Genomic DNA, 13,548 nt, shown 5'->3' with positions numbered 1-13,548 from the left:
TTAAATAGATCAGGGTGATCACATGCTAATTCATATTTAGATGTGAAATACTTTGCTAAGGATGACAAAGTTTTAGACTTCGAAATCTAAGCAAAATGGGAATTTTTGGCAATGGGGAGGAAAAAGAAATGAATAGGAGAAAGATTTGTTTATCAAGTCCATAGGAATTTCCATTGCTCTGAACTTATTCAGTTATGAAAATAATAAGAGAGGGGTTGAAGAATATGGAGAGAGAAACATTCCTTGATATTCATTTCCTCCTTTAGGTATACACATTGGATTGCCTGTATCTTTCCCCTGTGAAATATTCTCTCTGTGTGCATGTGCACATGCACATATGCACACAGACACACAGACACACACACAGACATACACTTTTGGGGGTATTTTTTTTTAATGGTTTCACTGAAATAACACATTTACCATTTTATTTCATTTCATTTACCACACAGCAAATAGAACTTGGCTGTTGCCAGAGCAAGTTCCATTGATGAAAGGAATAACAGACACAAAACAGTATTTCCATGCAATTAACTTGTCACATAACTATAAGGATGCTGGCAGAAAAGTTTTCAAGCAATATTTTGTAATATTATACAAGACATTGAAGCAGTGCTGCTGCATGGCAAATATAAACGTATGAGTTCGTAATACAGAAAATATCTCATGCATACAAATACAAATTTATTTCAAAGGGCCAAAGCACTGGGACAGAGCAGAATTGTAGCAGGGAGCATTTTGGCTGGATTGTTTGTGGAGGCCCTTAAAATTTAATAAAACAAAGAAAAAACCCCTCAAAACTATCTAAGTCAGTTTACAATGAATTTAGCCTGGATAAGGTGAATTTAGCCTGGACAAGGAACACTATAGCTGTTTCACTGAAAAAGAAATCTACATCTAATAGTTACTCACTTCAAGAGGACAGATTTGAGATGAACATTTGGAGTGAACAGTAATTTCAATGAGCATTTGATGACAGAAGCAATTATTTATGCACCTTGGGCCAGTTTAAGGAATTTAGGAGCACAAAGCAATGTCAGGTTTGGAAGACTACCTACCCAGAGTTCTAGATTAATGTTGCAAATTGATTCTGGCAAAACAAAATGGAGGAGGAGCGGAAGAGACAGAGCGCTGTCAAGGAAATAGAGGATTACTGATAAAATGATCTGGGAACAGAACAACACCACTTACTGTGCAATAAAAACTTGCTTAGAATGAACCGTTACTCTGATCTACCCATAGGGTCACATGGGCCCATGTCAGCTTATTGATGGACCTTCTTAACTGGAAATCCCTTTGACCCAAGGCAATTGCAAGGGGGTTTCTCTTTTCTTTCATGCCTCAGATCACCCATAGCCTGCTTCTATCTGTTGCCTATCAAGATAGCAACCTCAATTTGAAACCATTATTTTGGATCCTGGTTTCTGGGGCAACAGAAAAGAGTTCCTGATTCTCTTTCCTATGGCACCATTTGAGGTACCTGAACACTCATATCATGTCTCCCTTCAGTCTGCTTTTCTCCAGTCTGAACATCCCAGGTTCCTTCAGCCTGTCTTCATAGGTCACATCCTTCAGTTCCTGCATCATCTTTGTTGCCATCCTCTAGACCTGTTGTAACAGTCTGGGGTGGTTGTATGCTTTGAAATAAGAACCAGATAAGCTTCTCCTCCATTCCTAGCTATAAATCTCTGGGATAATGTAGATTTTTTAAAAGCATGCATTGTTGAAAAGATATCTGCGCCCAATTCTTTGCTATAGCTTTTTAACTTCCACAAAATCTGCAGTGATAGATAAGAACGCAGCTCACCAATGAGATGGGGAGATCAGGGAAGTGGAATGATGAAATTCTATCTTAAGGTCAAACGTTCCTGGTAATACTATCTCAATTTCAGGAGTGAAGTGTGCCATTAATTTTTGCAGGAAGATAGCTTCCTCAGCCAAGTCCTTCTGGCTTGTGTATCCATCAAACACTTGCTTTTAGCAAGTAATAGACTACTTGCAAAATCAATTAATAAGGGAGATAGTTCAGACTCCCCCTCAGAATGAGCATTTTTGCAACATTCTTTTACCTATGTTAATAGTGAAACCTTTTATTCTGGAGACCCCAAGACTAGTTACAAGAAACCCCCAGTGGACTCCCTTATTGTGACATACATTCAGTACTTTCAACATGCACCCTCCCTACATAAGGAGGTGCAAGCTTCAGTTCCCATAGTAGGAATATATATGCTCTTTATTAACCTGTGTAAGGAGATATGTTCACAGAAATCAAAAAATCCTTGACCGCGGAGTCAGGGAGACCTCCCGGGATGAGCCGGGTGGAATGTTGTTGAATGGAAAAATGAAGACCGCCATGAGATTCAGGGTGGAATTTACAGGTTAGGGGTGGTTTCGGATGCCCTATTTGGGACGGCACCATTTTTGCCCAGAAATCAAAAAATTCTTGACCGTGGAGTCAGGGCGGCCTCCGGGCATGAGCCGGGTGGAATGTTGTCGAATGGAAAAATGAAGAGTGCCATGAGATTCAGGGTGGAATTTAAAGGTTAGGGGTGCTTTTGGATGCCCTATTTGGGACGGCACCATTTTTGCCCAGAAATCAAAAAATTCTTGAACGCGGAGTCAGGGCGACCTCCCGGGATGAGCCAGGTGTAATATTCCCAAATGCAAAAATGAAGACCCCCATGAGATTCAGGGTGGAATTTCATGGTTAGGGGTGGTTTCAGATGCCCTATTTTTGACAGCACCATTTTTGCCCAGAAATCAAAAAATTCTTGATTGCGGAGTCAGGGAAACCTCCCGGGATGAGCCGGGTGGAATATTCCCAAATATAAAAATGAAGACCCCGATGAGATTCAGTGTGGAATTTAATGGTTAGGGGTGCTTTTGGGTGCCCTTTTTTTGACGGCACCATTTTTGCCAAGAAATCAAAAAATTCTTGACCGCGGAGTCAGGGCGACCTCCCGGGATGAGCCGGGTGGAATATTCTCAATTGCAAAAATGAAGACTGCCATGAGATTCAGGGAGGAATTTCATGGTTAGGGAGGGTTTCGGATGCCCTATTTGGGACGTCACCATTTTTGCCCAGAAATCAAAACATTCTTTACCGCGGAGTCAGGGCGACCTCCTGGGATGAGCCGGGTGGAATGTTGTTGAATGGAAAAACAAAGAGCGCCATGAGATCCAGGGTGGAATTTACGGGTTAGGGGTGGTTTCGGATGCCCTATTTGGGACGGCACCATTTTTGACCAGAAATCAAAAAATTCTTGACGGCGGAGTCAGGGCAACCTCCCGGGGTGAGCCGGGTTGAATATTCCCGAATGCAAAAATGAAGACCCCCATGAGATTCAGGGTGGAATTGAAGGGTTAGAGGTCGTTTCGGATGCCCTATTTGGGACGTCACAATTTTGCCCAGAAATCAAAAAATTCTTGACCGCGGAGTCAGGGTGACCTCCCTGGGTGAGCTGGGTGGAATGTTGTTGAATGGAAAAATGAAGACCGCCATGAGATGCAGGGTGGAATTTACGGGTTAGGGGTGGTTTTGGATGCCCTCTTTGGGACGTCACCATTTCTGCCCAGAAATCAAAAAATTCTTGACCGCAGAGTCAGGGCGACAACCCGGGATGAGCCGGGTGGAATATTCCCGAATGGAAAATTGAAGACCACATTGAGTTCAGGGTGGAATTTCAGGGTTAGGGGTGCTTTTGGATGCCCTATTTGGGATGGCACATTTTTGTGCCCCCGGGGTCATGAAAACCTCACGGGGGTGAGCCTGGCGGAATAAGGCCAAATGCAAAACTGAACACCGCCATGAGATTCGGGGTGGAATGTAAGGGTTAGGAGTGCTTGTGCATGCTCGATTTGGGACGGCACAATTTTTGGCCCAGAAATCAAAAAATTCCTGACCCCGGGGTCAGGAAAACCTAACGGGGTGAGCCAGGGAGAATCAGGCCGAATGCAAAAATGAACACCGCCATGAGATTCGGGGTGGAATGTAAGGACTAGGAGTGCTTTTGCAAGCTCGATTTGGGACGGCAGAATTTTTGGCCCAGAAATCAAAAAATTCCTGACCCCGGGGTCAGGAAAACCTCACAGGGTGAGCCAGGCGGAATCAGGCGGAATGCAAAAATGAAAACCGCCATGAGATTCGGGGTGGAATGCAAGGGTTAGGAGTCCTTTTGCATGCTCGATTTGGGACGGCACAATTTTTGGCCCAGAAATCAAAAAATTCCTGACCCCGGGGTCAGGAACACCTCACGGGGTGAGCCAGGCGGTATCAGGCCGAATGCAGAAATGAACACCGCCATGAGATTCGGGGTGGAATGTCAGGGTTAGGAGTGCTTTTGCCTGCTCGATTTGGGACGGCACAATTTTTGGCCCAGAAATCAAAAACTTCCTGACCCCGGGGTCAGGAAAACCTCACGGGGTGAGCCAGGTGGAATCAGGCTGAATGCAAAAATGAACACCGCCATGAGATTCGGGGTGGAATGTAAGGGTTAGGAGTGCTTTTGCAAGCTCGATTTGTGACGGCACAATTTTTGGCCCAGAAATCAAAAACTTCCTGACCCCGGGGTTAGGAAAACCTCACGGGGTGAACCAGGAGGAATCAGGCTGAATGCAAAAATGAACACCGCCATGAGATTCGGGGTGGAATGTAAGGGTTAGGAGTGCTTATGCAAGCTCGATTTGGGACGGCACAATTTTTGGCCCAGAAATCAAAAACTTCCAGACCCTGGGGTCAGGAAAACCTCACGGGGTGAGCCAGGCGGAATCAGGCCGAAAGCAAAAATGAACACCGCCATGAGATTCGGAGTGGAATGTAAGGGCTAGGAGTGCTTTTGCAAGCTCGATTTGTGATGGAACAATTTTTGGCCCAGAAATCAAAAAATTCCTGACCCCGGGGTCAGGACAACCTCATGGGGTGAGCCAGGCGGAATCAGGCCGAATGCAAAAATGAACACCGCCATGAGATTCGGGGTGGAATGTAAGGGCTAGGAGTGATTTTGCATGCTCGATTTGGGAGGGCACAATTTTTGGCCCAGAAATAAAAAAATTCCTGACCCCGGGGTCAGGAAAACCTCACGGGGTGAGCCAGGCGGAATCAGGCCGAATGCAAAAATGAACACCGCCATTAGATTCGGGGTGGAATGTAAGGGCTAGGAGTGCTTTTGCATGCTCGATTTGGGACGGCACAATTTTTGGCCCAGAAATCAAAAAACTCCTGACCCCGGGGTCAGGAAAACCTCACGGGGTGAGCCAGGCGGTATCAGGCCGAATGCAAAAATGAACACCGCCATGAGATTCGGGGTGGAATGTAAGGGTAGGAGTGCTTTTGCAAGCTCGATTTGGGACGGCAAAATTTTTGGCCCAGAAATCAAAAAATTCCTGACCCCGGGGTCAGGAAAACCTCATGGGGTGAGCCAGGCGGAATCAGACCGAATGCAAAAATGAACACCGCCATGAGATTCAGGGTGGAATGTAAGGGTTAGGTGTGCTTTTGCAAGCTCGATTTGTGACGGCACAATTTTTGGCCCAGAAATCAAAAAATTCCTGACCCCGGGGTCAGGAAAACCTCACGGGGTGAGCCAGGCAGAATCAGGCCGAAAGCAAAAATGAACACCGCCATGAGATTCGGGGTGGAATGTAAGGGCTAGGAGTGCTTTTGCAAGCTCGATTTGGGACGGCACAATTTTTCGCCCAGAAATCAAAAAATTCCTGACCCCGGGGTCAGGACAACCTCACGGGGTGAGCCAGGCGGAATCAGGCCGAATGCAAAAATGAACACCGCCATGAGATTCGGGGTGGAATGTAAGGGCTAGGAGTGCTTTTGCAAGCTCGATTTGGGACGGCAAAATTTTTGGCCCAGAAATCAAAAAATTCCTGACCCCGGGGTCAGGAAAACCTCACGGGGTGAGCCAGGCGGAATCAGAGCGAATGCAAAAATGAACACCCCCATGAGATTCGGGGTGGAATGTAAGGGCTAGTAGTGCTTTTGCAAGCTCGATTTGTGACGGCACAATTTTTGGCCCAGAAATCAAAAAATTCCTGACCCCGGGGTCAGGAAAACCTCACGGGGTGAGCCAGGCGGTATCAGGCCGAATGAACACCGCCATGAGATTCGGGGTGGAATGAAAGGGCTAGGAGTGCTTTTGCATGCTCGATTTGGGACGGCACAATTTTTGGCCCAGAAAACAAAAAATTCCTGACCCCGGGGTCAGGAAAACCTCACGGGGTGAGCCAGGCGGAATCAGGCCGAATGCAAAAACGAACACCGCCATGAGGTTAGGGGTGGAATGTAAGGGCTAGGAGTGCTTTTGCAAGCTCGATTTGGGACGGCACAATTTTTCGCCCAGAAATCAAAAAATTCCTGACCCCGGGGTCAGGAAAACCTCACGGGGTGAGCTAGGCGGAATCCGGCCGAATGCAAAAATGAACACCGCCATGAGATTCGGGGTGGAATGTAAGGGCTAGGAGTGCTTTTGCATGCTCGATTTGGGACGGCAAAATTTTTGGCCCAGAAATCAAAAAATTCCTGACACCGGGGTCAGGAAAACCTCACGGGGTGAGCCAGGCGGAATCAGGCCAAATGCAAAAATGAACACCGCCATGAGATTCGGGGTGGAATGTAAGGGCTAGGAGTGCTTTTGCAAGCTCGATTTGGGACGGCACAATTTTTGGCCCAGAAATCAAAAAATTCCTGACCCCGGGGTGAGGAAAACCTCACGGGGTGAGCCAGGCGGAATCAGGCCAAATGCAAAAATGAACACCGCCATGAGATTCGGGGTGGAATGTAAGGGCTAGGAGTGCTTTTGCAAGCTCGATTTGGGACGGAAAAATTTTTGGCCCAGAAATCAAAAAATTCCTGACCCCGGGGTCAGGAAAACCTCACGGGGGGAGCCATGCGGAATCGGGCCGAATGCAAAAACGAACACCGCCATGAGATTCGGGGTGGAATGTAAGGGCTAGGAGTGCTTTTGCATGCTCGATTTGGGACGGCAAAATTTTTGGCCCAGAAATCAAAAAATTCCTGACCCCGGGGTCAGGAAAACCTCACGGGGTGAGCCAGGCGGAATCAGGCCGAATGCAAAAATGAACACCGCCATGAGATTCGGGGTGGAATGTAAGGGCTAGAAGTGCTTTTGCAAGCTCGATTTGGGACGGCACAATTTTTGGCCCAGAAATCAAAAAATTCCTGACCCCGGGGTGAGGAAAACCTCACGGGGTGAGCCAGGCGGAATCAGGCCAAATGCAAAAATGAACACCGCCATGAGATTCGGGGTGGAATGTAAGGGCTAGGAGTGCTTTTGCATGCTCGATTTGGGACGGCAAAATTTTTGGCCAGAAATCAAAAAATTCCTGACCCCGGGGTCAGGAAAACCTCACGGGGTGAGCCAGGCGGAATCAGGCCAAATGCAAAAATGAATACCGCCATGAGATTCGGGGTGGAATGTAAGGGCTAGGAGTGCCTTTGCAAGCTCGATTTGGGACGGCAGAATTTTTGGCCCAGAAATCAAAAAATTCCTGACCCCGGGGTCAGGAAAACCTCACGGGGTGAGCCAGGCGGAATCAGGCCGAATGCAAAAATGAACACCGCCATGAGATTCGGGGTGGAATGTAAGGGCTAGGAGTGCTTTTGCAAGCTCGATTTGGGACGGCACAATTTTTGGCCCAGAAATCAAAAAATTCCTGACCCCGGGGTGAGGAAAACCTCACGGGGTGAACCAGGCGGAATCAGGCCAAATGCAAAAATGAACACCGCCATGAGATTCGGGGTGGAATGTAAGGGCTAGGAGTGCTTTTGCAAGCTCGATTTGGGACGGAAAAATTTTTGGCCCAGAAATCAAAAAATTCCTGACCCCGGGGTCAGGAAAACCTCACGGGGTGAGCCAGGCGGAATCAGGCCGAATGCAAAAATGAACACCGCCATGAGATTCGGGGTGGAATGTAAGGGCTAGGAGTGCTTTTGCAAGCTCGATTTGGGACGGCACAATTTTTGGCCCAGAAATCAAAAAATTCCTGACCCCGTGGTCAGGAAAACCTCACGGGGGGAGCCATGCGGAATCGGGCCGAATGCAAAAATGAACACCGCCATGAGATTCGGGGTGGAATGTAAGGGCTAGGAGTGCTTTTGCATGCTCGATTTGGGACGGCAAAATTTTGGCCCAGAAATCAAAAAATTCCTGACCCCGGGGTCAGGAAAACCTCACGGGGTGAGCCAGGCGGAATCAGGCCGAATGCAAAAATGAACACCGCCATGAGATTCGGGGTGGAATGTAAGGGCTAGGAGTGCTTTTTCAAGCTCGATTTGGGACGGCAAAATTTTTGGCCCAGAAATCAAAAAATTCCTGACCCCGGGGTCAGGAAAACCTCACGGGGTGAGCCAGGCGGAATCAGGCCAAATGCAAAAATGAACACCGCCATGAGATTCGGGGTGGAATGTAAGGGCTAGTAGTGCTTTTGCATGCTCGATTTGGGACGGCAAAATTTTTGGCCAGAAATCAAAAAATTCCTGACCCCGGGGTCAGGAAAACCTCACGGGGTGAGCCAGGCAGAATCAGGCCAAATGCAAAAATGAATACCGCCATGAGATTCGGGGTGGAATGTAAGGGCTAGGAGTGCCTTTGCAAGCTCGATTTGGGACGGCAGAATTTTTGGCCCAGAAATCAAAAAATTCCTGACCCCGGGGTCAGGAAAACCTCACGGGGTGAGCTAGGCGGAATCAGGCCGAATGCAAAAATGAACACCGCCAAGAGATTCGGGGTGGAATGTAAGGGCTAGGAGTGCTTTTGCATGCTCGATTTGGGACGGCAAAATTTTTGGCCCAGAAATCAAAAAATTCCTGACCCCGGTGTCAGGAAAACCTCACGGGGTGAGCCAGGCGGAATCAGGCCGAATGCAAAAATGAACACCGCCATGAGATTCGGGGTGGAATGTAAGGGCTAGGAGTGCTTTTGCAAGCTTGATTTGGGACGGCACAATTTTTGGCCCAGAAATCAAAAAATTCCTGACCCCGGGGTCAGGAAAACCTCACGGGGTGAGCCAGGCGGAATCAGGCCGAATGCAAAAATGAACACCGCCATGAGATTCGGGGTGGAATGTAAGGGCTAGGAGTGCTTTTGCAAGCTCGATTTGGGACGGCACAATTTTTGGCCCAGAAATCAAAAAATTCCTGACCCCGGGGTGGGGAAAACCTAATGGGGTGAGCCAGGCGGAATCAGGCCAAATGCAAAAATGAACACCGCCATGAGATTCGGGGTGGAATGTAAGGGCTAGGAGTGCTTTTGCATGCTCGATTTGGGACGGCACAATTTTTGGCCAGAAATCAAAAAATTCCTGACCCCGGGGTCAGGAAAACCTCACGGGGTGAGCCAGGCGGAATCAGGCCAAATGCAAAAATGAATACCGCCATGAGATTCGGGGTGGAATGTAAGGGCTAGGAGTGCCTTTGCAAGCTCGATTTGGGACGGAAGAATTTTTGGCCCAGAAATCAAAAAATTCCTGACCCCGGGGTCAGGAAAACCTCACGGGGTGAGCCAGGCGGAATCAGGCCGAATGCAAAAATGAACACCGCCATGAGATTCGGGGTGGAATGTAAGGGCTAGGAGTGCTTTTGCAAGCTCGATTTGGGACGGCACAATTTTTCGCCCAGAAATCAAAAAATTCCTGACCCCGGGGTCAGGAAAACCTCACGGGGGGAGCCATGCGGAACCGGGCCGAATGCAAAAATGAACACCGCCATGAGATTCGGGGTCGAATGTAAGGGCTAGGAGTGCTTTTGCATGCTCGATTTGGGAGGGCAAAATTTTTGGCCCAGAAATCAAAAAATTCCTGACCCCGGGGTCAGGAAAACCTCACGGGGTGAGCCAGGCGGAATCAGGCCGAATGCAAAAATGAACACCGCCATGAGATTCGGGGTGGAATGTAAGGGCTAGGAGTGCTTTTGCAAGCTCGATTTGGGACGGCACAATTTTTGGCCCAGAAATCAAAAAATTCCTGACCCCGGGGTGAGGAAAACCTAATGGGGTGAGCCAGGCGGAATCAGGCCAAATGCAAAAATGAACACCGCCATGAGATTCGGGGTGGAATGTAAGGGCTAGGAGTGCTTTTGCATGCTCGATTTGGGACGGCAAAATTTTTGGCCAGAAATCAAAAAATTCCTGACCCCGGGGTCAGGAAAACCTCACGGGGTGAGCCAGGCGGAATCAGGCCAAATGCAAAAATGAATACCGCCATGAGATTCGGGGTGGAATGTAAGGGCTAGGAGTGCCTTTGCAAGCTCGATTTGGGACGGCAGAATTTTTGGCCCAGAAATCAAAAAATTCCTGACCCCGGGGTCAGGAAAACCTCACGGGGTGAGCCAGGCGGAATCAGGCCGAATGCAAAAATGAACACTGCCATGAGATTCGGGGTGGAATGTAAGGGCTAGGAGTGCTTTTGCAAGCTCGATTTGGGACGGCAAAATTTTTGTCCCAGAAATCAAAAAATTCCTGACCCCGGGGTCAGGAAAACCTCACGGGGTGAGCTAGGCGGTATCAGGCCGAATGCAGAACTGAACACCGCCATGAGATTCGGGGTGGAATGTAAGGGCTAGGAGTGCTTTTGCAAGCTCGATTTGGGACGGCAAAACTTTTGGCCCAGAAATCAAAAAATTCCTGACCCCGGGGTCAGGAAAACCTCACGGGGTGAGCTAGGCGGAATCAGGCCGAATGCAAAAATGAACACCGCCATGAGATTCGGGGTGGAATGTAAGGGCTAGGAGTGCTTTTGCATGCTCGATTTGGGACGGCAAAATTTTTGGCCCAGAAATCAAAAAATTCCTCACCCCGGGGTCAGGAAAACCTCACGGGGTGAGCCAGGCGGAATCAGGCCGAATGCAAAAATGAACACTGCCATGAGATTCGGGGTGGAATGTAAGGGCTAGGAGTGCTTTTGCATGCTCGATTTGGGACGGCACAATTTTTGGCCAGAAATCAAAAAATTCCTGACCCCGGGGTCAGGAAAACCTCACGGGGTGAGCCAGGCGGAATCAGAGCGAATGCAAAAATGAACACCCCCATGAGATTCGGGGTGGAATGTAAGGGCTAGTAGTGCTTTTGCAAGCTCGATTTGTGACGGCACAATTTTTGGCCCAGAAATCAAAAAATTCCTGACCCCGGGGTCAGGAAAACCTCACGGGGTGAGCCAGGCGGTATCAGGCCGAATGAACACCGCCATGAGATTCGGGGTGGAATGAAAGGGCTAGGAGTGCTTTTGCATGCTCGATTTGGGACGGCACAATTTTTGGCCCAGAAAACAAAAAATTCCTGACCCCGGGGTCAGGAAAACCTCACGGGGTGAGCCAGGCGGAATCAGGCCGAATGCAAAAACGAACACCGCCATGAGGTTAGGGGTGGAATGTAAGGGCTAGGAGTGCTTTTGCAAGCTCGATTTGGGACGGCACAATTTTTCGCCCAGAAATCAAAAAATTCCTGACCCCGGGGTCAGGAAAACCTCACGGGGTGAGCTAGGCGGAATCCGGCCGAATGCAAAAATGAACACCGCCATGAGATTCGGGGTGGAATGTAAGGGCTAGGAGTGCTTTTGCATGCTCGATTTGGGACGGCAAAATTTTTGGCCCAGAAATCAAAAAATTCCTGACACCGGGGTCAGGAAAACCTCACGGGGTGAGCCAGGCGGAATCAGGCCAAATGCAAAAATGAACACCGCCATGAGATTCGGGGTGGAATGTAAGGGCTAGGAGTGCTTTTGCAAGCTCGATTTGGGACGGCACAATTTTTGGCCCAGAAATCAAAAAATTCCTGACCCCGGGGTGAGGAAAACCTCACGGGGTGAGCCAGGCGGAATCAGGCCAAATGCAAAAATGAACACCGCCATGAGATTCGGGGTGGAATGTAAGGGCTAGGAGTGCTTTTGCAAGCTCGATTTGGGACGGAAAAATTTTTGGCCCAGAAATCAAAAAATTCCTGACCCCGGGGTCAGGAAAACCTCACGGGGGGAGCCATGCGGAATTGGGCCGAATGCAAAAACGAACACCGCCATGAGATTCGGGGTGGAATGTAAGGGCTAGGAGTGCTTTTGCATGCTCGATTTGCGACGGCAAAATTTTTGGCCCAGAAATCAAAAAATTCCTGACCCCGGGGTCAGGAAAACCTCACGGGGTGAGCCAGGCGGAATCAGGCCGAATGCAAAAATGAACACCGCCATGAGATTCGGGGTGGAATGTAAGGGCTAGAAGTGCTTTTGCAAGCTCGATTTGGGACGGCACAATTTTTGGCCCAGAAATCAAAAAATTCCTGACCCCGGGGTGAGGAAAACCTCACGGGGTGAGCCAGGCGGAATCAGGCCAAATGCAAAAATGAACACCGCCATGAGATTCGGGGTGGAATGTAAGGGCTAGGAGTGCTTTTGCATGCTCGATTTGGGACGGCAAAATTTTTGGCCAGAAATAAAAAAATTCCTGACCCCGGGGTCAGGAAAACCTCACGGGGTGAGCCAGGCGGAATCAGGCCAAATGCAAAAATGAATACCGCCATGAGATTCGGGGTGGAATGTAAGGGCTAGGAGTGCCTTTGCAAGCTCGATTTGGGACGGCAGAATTTTTGGCCCAGAAATCAAAAAATTCCTGACCCCGGGGTCAGGAAAACCTCACGGGGTGAGCCAGGCGGAATCAGGCCGAATGCAAAAATGAACACCGCCATGAGATTCGGGGTGGAATGTAAGGGCTAGGAGTGCTTTTGCAAGCTCGATTTGGGACGGCACAATTTTTGGCCCAGAAATCAAAAAATTCCTGACCCCGGGGTGAGGAAAACCTCACGGGGTGAACCAGGCGGAATCAGGCCAAATGCAAAAATGAACACCGCCATGAGATTCGGGGTGGAATGTAAGGGCTAGGAGTGCTTTTGCAAGCTCGATTTGGGACGGAAAAATTTTTGGCCCAGAAATCAAAAAATTCCTGACCCCGGGGTCAGGAAAACCTCACGGGGTGAGCCAGGCGGAATCAGGCCGAATGCAAAAATGAACACCGCCATGAGATTCGGGGTGGAATGTAAGGGCTAGGAGTGCTTTTGCAAGCTCGATTTGGGACGGCACAATTTTTGGCCCAGAAATCAAAAAATTCCTGACCCCGTGGTCAGGAAAACCTCACGGGGGGAGCCATGCGGAATCGGGCCGAATGCAAAAATGAACACCGCCATGAGATTCGGGGTGGAATGTAAGGGCTAGGAGTGCTTTTGCATGCTCGATTTGGGACGGCAAAATTTTGGCCCAGAAATCAAAAAATTCCTGACCCCGGGGTCAGGAAAACCTCACGGGGTGAGCCAGGCGGAATCAGGCCGAATGCAAAAATGAACACCGCCATGAGATTCGGGGTGGAATGTAAGGGCTAGGAGTGCTTTTTCAAGCTCGATTTGGGACGGCAAAATTTTTGGCCCAGAAATCAAAAAATTCCTGACCCCGGGGTCAGGAAAACCTCACGGGGTGAGCCAGGCGGAATCAGGCCAAATGCAAAAATGAACACCGCCATGAGATTCGGGGTGGAATGTAAGGGCTAGT

Source organism: Candoia aspera, chromosome 11, assembly GCF_035149785.1.
Source record: "Candoia aspera isolate rCanAsp1 chromosome 11, rCanAsp1.hap2, whole genome shotgun sequence".
Lineage (NCBI taxonomy): Eukaryota > Metazoa > Chordata > Lepidosauria > Squamata > Boidae > Candoia > Candoia aspera.
This window is presented reverse-complemented; position numbering follows the sequence as displayed.